This window comes from Molossus molossus, unplaced genomic scaffold (genome assembly GCF_014108415.1).
Source record: "Molossus molossus isolate mMolMol1 unplaced genomic scaffold, mMolMol1.p scaffold_m16_p_12, whole genome shotgun sequence".
In the NCBI taxonomy this organism is placed as follows: Eukaryota; Metazoa; Chordata; class Mammalia; order Chiroptera; family Molossidae; genus Molossus; species Molossus molossus.
Genome location: NW_023425347.1, coordinates 86,545,061 through 86,557,379, shown reverse-complemented (window position 1 = coordinate 86,557,379; position 12,319 = coordinate 86,545,061). Strand labels below are relative to the sequence as shown.

The following is a 12,319-nucleotide window of genomic DNA, read 5'->3' as shown; positions in this document are numbered from 1 at the left end:
GTTTCTATGTGTCAGGCACTAGGTTAGGCACTGGAGATATAGCAATGAACCAAATTCCTGCCTTTATAGAACTTCCATTCTAGGTTGCTATTTTTTTTTTATCCACGTCTGAGGACATTTTTTGCATTTATCTTCAGATAGAGTGGGAGGGAGAAAGAGAGGAAGAGAGAGAGAGAGAGAAACATCGATGTGAGAGAGACACACCGAGTGGCTGCCACCCACACGACCCCAACCGGGCCAAGGATAAACTGCAACTGAGGTACGCACCCCTAGCGGGAACCGAATCCAGGCCTCTCTGGTCCACAGGCCAACGCTCTAACCACTGCGCCAAACCGGCCAGGGCTAGGTTGCTAATTTTTAACAATTTTACCAGGTAGATACTATTGTTATCCCATTTTATAGATGAGCAAACTGGCACAGAAAAATTAATAATTTTCCAAGTCACAGAGCTAGTGAGTGGTCAAGCTCAGATTTCACTTCAAGCATTTTGAATCCATCAGGGTTAAGCTCGAAACTGCTGTGCACCCGTGGCTATCCGGTATGGTACAGTATTCATGTATTATAATTTATCCAGCCAGGCCTCTACTGTTGGATGCTATACAGTAACCAAACAATAAATGATATGAGAATAAGTTAAGTGTGTTTGAGGGTGAATATATGATGATGAAAAGAGACCAGCTTCAGGTCTGAGGTTATAATAGGGACAGAGGTAGGACAATGGGAGACCTGTTCAGAAGCTGGGGATGGGGCTTGGCTGGAAAGCATGGAAGAGACTATGAATGGGCAATGGGGAGGGCAGCAGTGCTGGTAGGGGGTGGCCTAGCAAGCTGAGGACACATGCAGGACAGGACCGAAGGACTGAAGAGAAAACTGCATTTAAGGGGCAGCACAGGCCAGGGCCAGGTACCAAGCAGCCATTCCTCAGAAGCCACCATTCCTGAGCTAGGTCCTGTGCTAACAAACCTTTTACATGCATTTGGTCAGTCAGTCAGTCATTTAATAAAAATATGTACTGAGTGCCTACCAGGCACCAACTTCAAGGCAACAAGCTTGCAAAGACCCTAAGGAAATGTTTTATTCTCCTCATTTTACAACTGAATAACCTGAGCTCAGGAGGTAAAGTGACATAGCCAAAGTCACTCAGTAAGCTGGTGGCAGAGCTGAATTTGAACCCAGGGCCTCTGAATTTGTTCCAGAGCCAGTGATCCACTTTCCTTAGCAGCCTGGGCCTGACTTTTGCGTACAGACTCTCTAGCACTAGCCATCCCCAGGGTCCACTAGGATAAGGTGGGGGTGGGGGCGGGTCTGTCACCAGCTCCTGAGCTCTAGTTTCCAGCTGGACTCTGGACCAGCACAGGAAATGGGAGAGTGCGGTTGAGCCTAACTCCTGGATACAAGGGGAGTTTGTGCATACCTTAGATGTGGAAAGAGAGCATTCTGGGTCTCCCAGTGAAGAAAACGTTCTCTTGCCCACAGATGGGTAACAACATGCTGGGAAGGCAGCTAGGGCAGAGGGAAGGTGCCAGCCTCATTTATTCCCCACAATAACCCTATAAGGTAAATATTATTATTATTATTATCCCATTTTGTAGAAGGGAAAATTGAGGTATAGGAGGAAGCAGAACTAACTTGAACCCGAGCACTCTGGCTCTTAGGTCTGTGTTTCTAATCACTGTGCTATATTGTCCTTCAAGCTCCCACCTACGCTGTTAGTACACTATGAAGCCTCCCCAGGTTCCCTGCATGCCTGCTTAACCTTTGAGGTGTAGTGGGGAAGGTGGGCTTCATAGAGGACAAATGCAGATTTAACTCCCTGATTAGATCTATGATTGAGGGCAGTCACTTCATCTCTATGAGCCTCAGTTTTCCCATCTTTAAAATGTGGTATAATACCAACTATACTTAAAATACATTAAAAAAGAATTTTAAAATGTGGTACAAAGAATTAAGAGAGAGGTCTGTAAAAGTGGCCAACACGAACACACACAAATTAACTAACCAATTTTACCTCAATAAATTTAATTTTTTAGCCCTGGCCGGTTTAGCTCAGCGGTTAGAGCGTCGGCCTATGGACCAGAGAGTCCTGGGTTTGGTTCCCACTAAGGGCACGTACCTCGGTTGCAGTTTGTCCCTGGCCCTGGTTGGGGTTCGTGTGGGTGGCAACCATTCGATGTGTCTCTCTCACATCAATGTTTCTCTCTCTCTATTCCTCCCTCTCTTCCTCCCACTCTATCTGAAGATAAATGCAGAAAAAAAAAAAAATTGCCAAGCACAAAAAATTCTAGAGGACTTCCTAGGGGAACTTAAGTGAAGGAAAGAGGTTCCTAGGTGGAAGACTAGAGTAGGCTCAATTGGGGAGAGGCTTCATGTAGACTTGGAACAGGTGACAAATGGTGTCTGAACCCAAGTTGGGGTGCACAGTGGTACGCAACAGGGCTGTGCGAGGTCAAATCCAGGCAGGACCCTGCAGAGGGAGGACTGAGCCTGAAATGCATGTTATACTTTGCCTCTTACCCTGGGACCCCCTTGCAGATTTCTGTCCATCCTCCGAGGTCCTGCACTCTGATCAGTGTATCTAATACCCAAGTCCTCTGCCTCTGCCTGTGGTCCCACTATTCAACCACTCACCTAGGCTCAGAACCTCAGAAGCCTTTGAATCATTCCCCTCCTGGCCACATACTCCTCGACTTTTAAAGTCTATCACCAGGGCACCCTCCTTCAGAAAGCCCTACCTGACACCCTCACAAGGTATGATCTGCCCATTACACAGTTCATAGCTTATCTCACCATGCCTGAAGTTACAGACGTTCACATGCACTGGAGTCTGCGGAGATCAGGGGCAGGACCAGGGCCCAGCACCATGCAAAAGCTCAGGGCTGGTTTCATTCAACTGAAGCCATTCAGGCATAAAACCTATCACTTCTTCTCTCCGGACTTTTGTCCTTCTGTGCCCAGGCTGTGCCCGCTCTCTCCCAGGTTGCTACCATCCCCTCTATGGCCCCCCTTCAACCTCTTCTTCATTCCACCATCTCTGCAAGATAACACCTACTTTCATTTGGTTCCTTCAATAATTATTGGTGCAAGTGACTATATTAACAACACTGTGTTGTATATTTGAAAGTCGTTAAAAGAGTAGGTGGCGCTTGCCCGGTGTGGCTCAGTGGCTGAGCATCGACTCATGCACCAAAAGGTCACTGGTTCGATTCCTGGTCAGGGCACATGCCTAGGTTGTGGACCTGATCCCCAGTGGGGGGCATGCAGGAGGCAGCAAATTGATGTTATCTTTCATCAATGTTTCTCTCTCTCTCTCTCCCCCCCTCTCCTTTCCTCTCTCTCTAACATCAATAAAGAAAAAAGTAGATGGCGCCCTGGCTGGTTTGGCTCAGTGTTGAGCATTGGCCAGTGGACCAAAGGGTCACAGGTCCAATTCCTGGTCAAGGGCACATACCTGGGTTGCAGGCTCAATCCCCGCCCCGGTTGGGGTTGTGCAGGAGGCAACCAATCGATGTGCCTCTCTCACATGGATATTTCTCTCTCCCTCCTTACCTCCCTTCCACTTTATGTAAATATCAATAGAAAAATATCCTCAGGTGAGGATTAACAAAACAAAACAAAAAAGCAGATGGCACCCTGGCCAGTTTGGCTCAGCAGTTAGAGTGTCGGCCTGTGAACTGCTGAGTCCTGGGTTCAGTTCTCTCTAACGGCATGTACCTCTGTTGCAGTTTGTCCACCGGCCCTGGTTGGGGTTGTGTGGGTGGCGACCAGTTGATGTGTCTCCCTCACATTGATGTTTCTCTCTCTCTTCTTCCCTCTCTCCTTCCTGTTCTAGCTGAAGATAAATGCAAAAAATCTCCTCGGGTGAGGATTTAAAAAAAAAGAGTAGATGGCAAAAGTTCTCATCACAAGAAAAAAAAATGTTAACTGTGCATGGTGGATGCAAACTAAGCTTATTGTGGTAATCATTTACAATATATACAAATATCTAATCATTGTGTTATATACCTAATGTATAACTTATATACCTAATACAATGTTACATGTCAATTATATCTCAATAAATATTTCTTTAAATTAATTGTTTAATTAATTTTTAAATTGATTGGCCCCCTTTTGTAAGCTAGGCCTGGTCCTAGGTTCTAGGGATACAAAGGCAAGCAAAACAGGCAGGAGCTCTTGCTCATGAAGCAAGGAACTCTAAGATTAAATGTAGAATTCCACCAATGGCCACACAATTGTAAACTGTGATAAGAGTTCTGCAGAAAAAGGACTGGGTGTAAGAATCAGACTATGGCCTCCAGGGGCCAGGATGGGAGTGTGGAGTGGCCAGGTGAGGGGGTGGGGCTGGGGAGAGGACATGTCAGGCAGAGAAACCTGCTAGAGTGGCCACAGTGGAAAGAATGTGACAGAAGACAGACTAGAAGGTGAAAAGGCATGGTGATGCAGGCTCTGTGTACAGGTAGAGCCCTGCTCTCACCTCGTCACCCTTGTTCCCAGACCTTCTGTGGCTTCCTTTGGCCACAAACTCCTCAGCCTTTAGTTGGCCTCCAAAGTCTACACTAGAAGGAGAAACCTGCAGGTCATCCTCATCTCCTCTCTCTTCCTCATCCCCAAGTCCTGTCACAAACATTTTATGAAGTGTGTTTGGTAGCCAGGGACATTGTTAAGCTCTGGGTTTTAAACACAGCAGGGAACAAAACAGACATGGTACTTGCCCTCTTGAATGTTACACTCTGTCTCAGTCCTAAATGGCCCATTCCAGCTCCACAGCCATTACCTTCCAATTCACCCCATGTTCACCTTGATCTGCGTAGTTGCTTCCTCATCATCTCCAGCTCCATGCATGTTCCTGTATGGTCTCTTCTCTACATGGTGAGGTGCATATTTTAAAGACACAAATCTACATTTCTTAAATCTGAGTCTTCCTGACTGTTGTTCTTGTCTTGGCTCTAAGTTTGTTTCCTCTGTAGCTCTCACAGTCTGTATTTATTAATCTGTTTTCTACTTTAGTAAATAAAAATGGAAATTCTGAGAATTATGACAGATTGAACACACACATCTAATTTTAGTCCCTCCAAAAACTCCACTAAAACTACAGTAAAGAGTCCAGCCAGTGTGGCTCAGTGGTTGAGCATCAACCCATGCACCAAGAGGTCACCGGTTCGATTCCTGGTCAGGACACATGCCCAGGTTATGGGCCAGATCCCTGTCAGGGGGCATACAGGAGGCAGCCAGTCTATGTTCTCTCTCATCGAGCTTTCTATCTTTCTCTCCCTTTCCCTTCTCTCTCTCTAAAGTCAATAAAGAAAAATAAATAAATAAATAAATAAATAAATAAATAAATAAATAAATAAAATAAAACTACAGTAAAGAGATTTTAAGGCTCAAAACCACTAACATGAGGAGAATGAGGGGGGAGACAAGAGCATTTGGAAGCTGGAAAACATGGTTGGGTGGTGACTACAGCAAACCCAAGATGGATGTGGGCAAGGAGAAGAACCAACCCAATTTATTTGTTTGTTTATGTATTTATTTATATTTTTTTCTTTATTGATTTTAGAGAAAGAGGAAAGGAGAGAGAGATAGAAACATCAATGAGAGAAAACATCGATTGGCCGCCTCCTGCATGCCCCCACTGGGGACTGGGCCCACAACCTGGGCATGTGCCCCGACCGGGAATCGAACCAGCAACCTCAACCACTGACTGAGCCACACCGACCGAGCCAAACCCAATTTAGATCACAGACTCCCCCAAAGTGCTCAGGTACTTGTTTAAAAGAGGGAGGGGATGAAATAAGTAGAAGAGGTTGGGAGTTGTTTCAAGATCAGAATTAGGTCCCTGGATCCCTTCTCCAATCCCAGCAGAAGACTAAGGTTTATTTTCTGGAGAAGGTACAACAAGATTACTGGAATGAGAAACAGCAGGCACAGTGGAGGGCAGGGACATCCTCTATAAATCAGGTGATGAAGTGACCATATATACACTGTGAATACTGAGACCCCTTTCCCCAACCCTGTTTCCCAATTTACCTCCCAGAAAGCTGGCAGCCATAGCTTTGCTATCTAGGCAGGGGATTAGAAAAAGTGTTTTCAAAAGTAATGTGACCAGACCAAGAGGAAGAGCTTACTGTTAATATCTTCAGAGAGATAAGAGAACATATTACATCCACGATGCAAGAACGAGATGTTACTTTAAGAAAAAACAAACATCAACAAGACAAAAAAGCCCTTGCAAATTAAAAATCCAATGGAGGGGTTGAAAGATAAATTAGAGAAAATCTTCCAGAAAGTAAAACTAAGAAAAAAGAGATGGAAAAAAAAAAAAGGGGAGAAAACATTTTTAAAGCAAATTTGGCCCATCTGGCTGGTTTGGTTCAGTGGTTAGAGTGTCAGCCTGTGGACCAATGAGTTGCGGGTTCAGTTTTGGTCAAGGGCTCATACCTCAGTTGAGGTTTATCTCCTGCCCTGGTCAGAGTCATGCAGGAGGCAACCAGACGATGTGTCCCTCTCACGAGGATTTCTCTTCCTCTCTCTCCCTTCCACTCTATCTGAACAAAAATGAAAAAATATCCTTGGGTGAGGATAAAAAAAATTAAAAAGAAAAAGAAAATTTGGCCTGGCTGGTGTGATCCATTTTACACTCTCACATTGATGTTTCTCTCTCTTTCTCCCTCTCACTTCCTCTTTCTCTAACATCATTTTTAAAAAAAGAAAAAAAGTAGAAGAAAGCATAATAAACAAAGAGGAGCAGTCATCTATTAAAAATGGAAGAGCCCTGGCTGGTTTGGCTCAGCGGTTGGAGCGTCAGCCTGCGGACCAGAGAGTCCCGGGTTCGGTTCCCACTAGGGGCACATGCCAAAAAAAAAAAAAAAAAGAGTTTGCCCTGGCCGGTTTGGCTCAGCGGTTGGAGCGTTGGCCTGCGGTACAGAGAGACCCGGGTTCGGTTCCCGCTAAGGGCATGTACCTCGGTTGCAGTTTGTCCCCGGCCCTGGTTGGTCGTGCGGGTGGCAGCCACTCAATGTGTCCCTTCACATCGATGTTTCTCTCTCTCTCTCTTCCTCTCTCTCCCTCCCGCTCTATCTGTACAAAAAATGGAAAAATGGAAAAACGTCCTCGGGTGAGGAAAAAATAAATAAATAAATAAAATTAAAATAAAATAAAATAAATAAAATAAAATAAAATAAAATAAAAATGGAAGAGTTGCCCTGGCTGGTTTTCTCAGTGGTTAGAGCATCGGCCCACGGACCAGAGGGACCTGGGTTCCCGCTAAGGACACGTACCTCGGTTGCAGTTTGTCCCCAGCCCCTGTTGGGGTCCTGTGGGTGGCAACCAGTCGATGTGTCTCTCTCACATCAATGTTTCTCTCTCTCTGTGTCTTCCTCCCTCTTTCCCTCCCACTCTATCTGAAGATAAAGGCAAAAATGTCCTCTGGTGAGGATAAAAAAAAAGAAAAGAGCCCTGACCAGGTAGCTCTGTTGGTTAATGTCTTCCTGATATACTAAGGTAGGTTTGATCCCTGGTCAGGGTACATACAAGAATTGATCAATGAATGCATAAATATGAGGAACAACAGCCCAGCTGGTGTGGCTTAGTGGATTGAGCCACGTCCCATGGACTGTGAGGTCCCAGTTCAATTCCCTGTCAGGGCACATGCCGGGGTTGGGGGCTCGATCCCCAGCAGGGGGTGTGCAGGAGGCAGCCAGTCCATGTTTCTCTCTCACATGGATATTTCTCTCTCTCTCTTACTTCCTCTCTCTAAAAAAATCAATGAAAACATATTTAAGCCCAGCTAGTATGGCTCAGTGATTGAGTAATGACCCATGCCGTAAGAGGCTGCCGGTTTGATTCCCAGTCAGGGCACATGCCCAGATTATGGGCCCCATCCCCAGTAGGGGGCATGCAGGAGGTGGCCAATTGATGTTCTCTCTCATTGATGTTTCTATTTCTCTCCCTCTCCCTTCCTCTCTATCTAAAATCAATCAATCAATTAATATATTTAGTAGAAGACATTTTCCAGAATTGAAAGACATATGTTTCCATATTGAAAGATATCTCCAAGTGCTCAGTACCAAGGATGAAAATAGACCTGTACCAAGGGCACCATTGTGAAATGTCAGAACCCCAGGGTCAAAGAGATCCTACAGCTTCCAAAGCAGAAAGAGATTCCATACAAAGCACAAGGAATCAGGATGCTCTTGGACTTCTCAAGGACAACACTAAAAGAAAATAATCTCCAACTAGAATTTTTTATAATAATGATACCAAAACTCTTATAGCCCTTATTAGACAGGGTTCTAAGAGTTTTCCATGTATTCTATACCCAGCCAAATGATTAAAGATGAAGGTAGAATGAGGAAATTTGCAGACATGCAAGGTCTCAAAAATGTCCCCTCCAATACTCTTTTTCCCAAGAAGTTATTGGAGTAAGTACTCCACCAAAAGGATGAAGTAAATCAAGAAAAAAGGTGAGGGACGCCCTGGCCGGTTTGGCTCAGCGGTTGGAGCGTCGGCCTGCAGTACAGAGAGACCTGGGTTCGGTTCCCGCTAAGGGCACGTACCTCGGTTGCAGTTTGTCCCTGGCCCTGGTTGGTCATGCGGGTGGCAGCCACTCGATGTGTCCCTTCACATCGATGTTTCTCTCTCTCTCTCTCTTCCTCTCTCTCCCTCCTAGGATGATTGTGAAGCAGTCTGCAGGGTCAGAGGAAGGCTTTCTGAGAAGCTCCTAAAGCCTAAGCTTCTGGTTCTGGCACTTCCACTGCCCCTGTGAGGGCTGGTGGCTGTAGATTGTTCCAGGTTAGCAGGAGAGCCAATCAGAAAGTATTGCTGCTAGATTACCAAATAAAATCTCAGAAGAAAAGGTCCTGAGACTCCAAAGGATCTGAAGCTCCAGGAATTTATTGATTTCTTTTATCAATCTAAATAAATTATACTTAATTTTATATTTTTTAAAAATTTCTTTTAAAATATATTTTTTAATGTTTTTATTGATTTTAAATAGAGAGGAAGGGAGAGGGAGAGAGAGAGAAAAACATCGATGAGAGAAGCACCGCTGCCTTCTGCATGCCCCCTTCTAGGGATCGAACCCACAACCCAGTGCCCTTGACCAGAATCAGTCCACAGGCTATCGCTCTAATCACTGAGCAAAACTGGCCAGGGCTAATTTTACATTTTTTTAAGTGCCCCCAGCTTGTACAAACTTTAAACCCTACAAAATCTGGATCTTTCCCTGTCCAGAATAAAGAGCAAACACTCCAGCCTGGAGTAGAAGGAAGACTTCAAAAAAAGTTTTTTCAAGAAGATGAATTGACAGAATACAAGATGGGGTAGTAATGGAGGTCTGCCTCCCAGGGCCCCCTTAAGGATTGATGCCCAGCTTGTGGAGTTTGGACAGCAGACTACCTCTAGCTGTCAAATCCTTCAAGGTTGACTTCAGATGCAGAAAGCTACCTCACCCAAGATCATCTCCTCCCCTGAGGCAGCCTACACCAGGTGACTGAGGCAGGCAGGGTATAAAGGCCTGGCCAATTCAGCCAGGCTCAGTACATTCTGTTGGGCAATACTTGCTCCAGAGTTCCCTGCCAAGTTGGCAAAGGCTTTGCCAGGACTCATTGTAGTTGGACTTCTCCCTCTGCCCAATCCTGCTTTCACCCACTTCCTTTCACAGATGTTGATCCTTAATAAACATCTCTATCTCCACATCCACTTCTAGAGACATCAGCAATTAAGATCTTGCGAGGCCTCCAGGGACTACAGGCAGGGACTACGAACTCCTCTCCTTGACTCTTCCTCATGCCTCTTTCAGGTGCTCACATGCACACTACTACTGCCTCGGGAACTTTACACATTCTGTTTCTTCTACCTAAAAAGCTCTTCACCATCATCACCTAGCTTTCTCCCTCAAACATCTCTTCCTCCAGGAGATCCTCTCTCTCATCTTCCTCTCTTCACCAGGCAGGTGGGCCTATCCCAGGGTCCCAAAGTACTTTGCAAGCCATATTAAGGCATTTTCTCTTCACCCAGAAGAGAATGGGGAGCCACCAAAGTGTTGCCAACCAGAAAATATAAGACAGATACACTGGTAGGTCTGGAGGTCAGAGAGAATTATGAAAATCAGCAAGCCCTTTACTTGGTACATAGATGATCAACAAACAGTGGCCTCATCCAACCTCCCCAGGGCACCTTCATTAATTCCCTATAGTAGTTTTCTGGAATGGTATATGACTACCACTGGGGGCTCGAGTGATAGTTTTAGTGGTATATGACCAAATATTTTTTATTTTATCTATTTATTTTAGTTTTTTAAATCCTCACCCGAGGATATTTTTCCATTTATTTTCAGATAGAGTGGGAGGGAGGGGTAGAAAAAGAGAGAGAGAGAGAGAATACTGATGTGAGGGAGACACATCAATTGGTTGCCTCCCACATGACCCTGACCAGGGCCGGGGACCAAACCGCAACCAAGGTACATGCCCTTGACTGGAATCGAACCTGCAACTCTTTGGTCTGCAGGCCAACACTCTAACCCCTGAGCCAAACTGGCCAGGGCTGACCAAATATTTTTAAATAGTTACATATTTATTTCAGAAAATAAAACTTGCATATTAATCCCATTATTTCATGGCTACTATTATTTAGGACAAACTTAATGAGGTCGATAATCATTTATGGACAAAAATTTGGGGCCTCCTACTCAAGTCAAACTCACCAATTACCTTGCAAATCTCTCCGTGCCTTTATTTGTATATACAACTTTCCTGCCTAGAATGCCTGTCACACCCCATTTTGGAAATTCTATATCCTCCAAAGTCCCAGTTGAATTCCCCTTCAGGAAAATGGCCTTCAATTAGGGCAGGAGATTGGCACAGTGGTTAAAAGCCAAGACTTATGAGATGTAAAGTTTGCACTTTGGGTGATAATGATGTGTCAGTATAAGTTCATTAATTGTAACAAATGCACCACTCTTGTGTGAGATGTTGATAGTGGAGTAGGCTGTGAATGTACAGGGCAAGGGGGTAAATGGAAATTCTCTGTACCTTCTACTCATAAAATAAAGTCTGTTAAGCCCTGGCTCCTGTGCTCAGTGGCTAGAGCGTTGGCCTGTGCACTGAAGGGTCTTGGATTCCCAGTCAAGGGCACATACCTGGTTGTAGGTTCCATCCCTGGCCCTGGTCAGGGTGCATTTGGGAGGCAACCAATCAATGTCTCTTTTTCTCTCTCCTTTCCTCCCTCCCTTCCACTCTCTCAAAAAAAAAAAAGGAAAAAATAACCTGGAGTGAAGATTTGCAAAAAAATAATAATAATAATAATAAGAGCCAAGTCTTAGAAATTCAATCCTTAGCTAGCTGTGACTTTGCACAACTTAACCTCTCTAAACCTCAATTTCCTCATCTGTTAGATAGGAATAATAGTGCCTACCCTTAGAGAATTGTAGTTAGCATCTAATGTCATCATGCATGTAAAAGTACTCAGTAAATGCCTACCATACAGCAAGCCCTCTTTAAATGTTACCTGTTATTTTTCATGAGAATGGGGAGGCAAGAATATGAGAGGGCTTTCCTTATTATTATTATTTTAAAATGTTTTTATTGATTTTTAGGGAAAGAGGGAGATAGAAACATCATGAAACATGGATGGGCTGCCTCCTGCATGCCTCCTACTGGGAATTGAGCCTGCAACCCCGGCATGTGCCCTAACCAGGAATCCAACCAGGACTTTAGTTCATGGGACCAATGCTCAATCCACTGAGCCACACCAGCCAGGCCCTACTTATTTTAATTATTCATTTTTATATGGCTTCACATAATAGGTACTTAAAGCTTTTTGGTTGTTGGAGGCCTTGCTACCTTTGGGAGGGATCATTCTCATGCACACAATGAGCAGGATGGGGGCGTATGCTGGGAGTCCACACTGGAGTCCCACGCGGTCCTGAGCAGGATTCACAGCAGACAGGAGAGCGGAGAATTGCTCCGTCATCGTCATGGCAACCTCAACCCTAGTCCCGGAGGGGGTTAGAGAGCGGCAGGGTCTCGAAAGCAGGTATCCCGGAGGGCGGCCCACCCCTTGGTCTCCAGGGCAGGGTTCCGCCAGGCCCTGAGGAACTCCGGGCGTCAGGCTGGCGCTGCTCCTTCCGGCCACACGGTGGCGACATAGAGCTGAGCTCCGCTCCCCTCTGGGGAGGCAGTGCCCCATCCGTTGGGCCTCCTAGGCCCTGCTCCCCACCCCTGCCAGGACAGGTTACCTGCATCCAGGCCTAGAAAACTGCTGGGCCTGGGCTCACCTCAGCTGGGCCCTGGATTCCCTAGCCTAGGTAGGACGTTTCCAG

The 12,319-nt window shown here is 45.5% G+C and overlaps 1 pseudogene; it reads right to left on the bottom strand.

The window, feature by feature from the left end:
• LOC118626808 overlaps positions 1–11,970 on the bottom strand; it is a 30,614-nt pseudogene extending 18,644 nt beyond the window's left edge.
• Between the last annotated feature and the right edge of the window lie 349 nt (positions 11,971–12,319).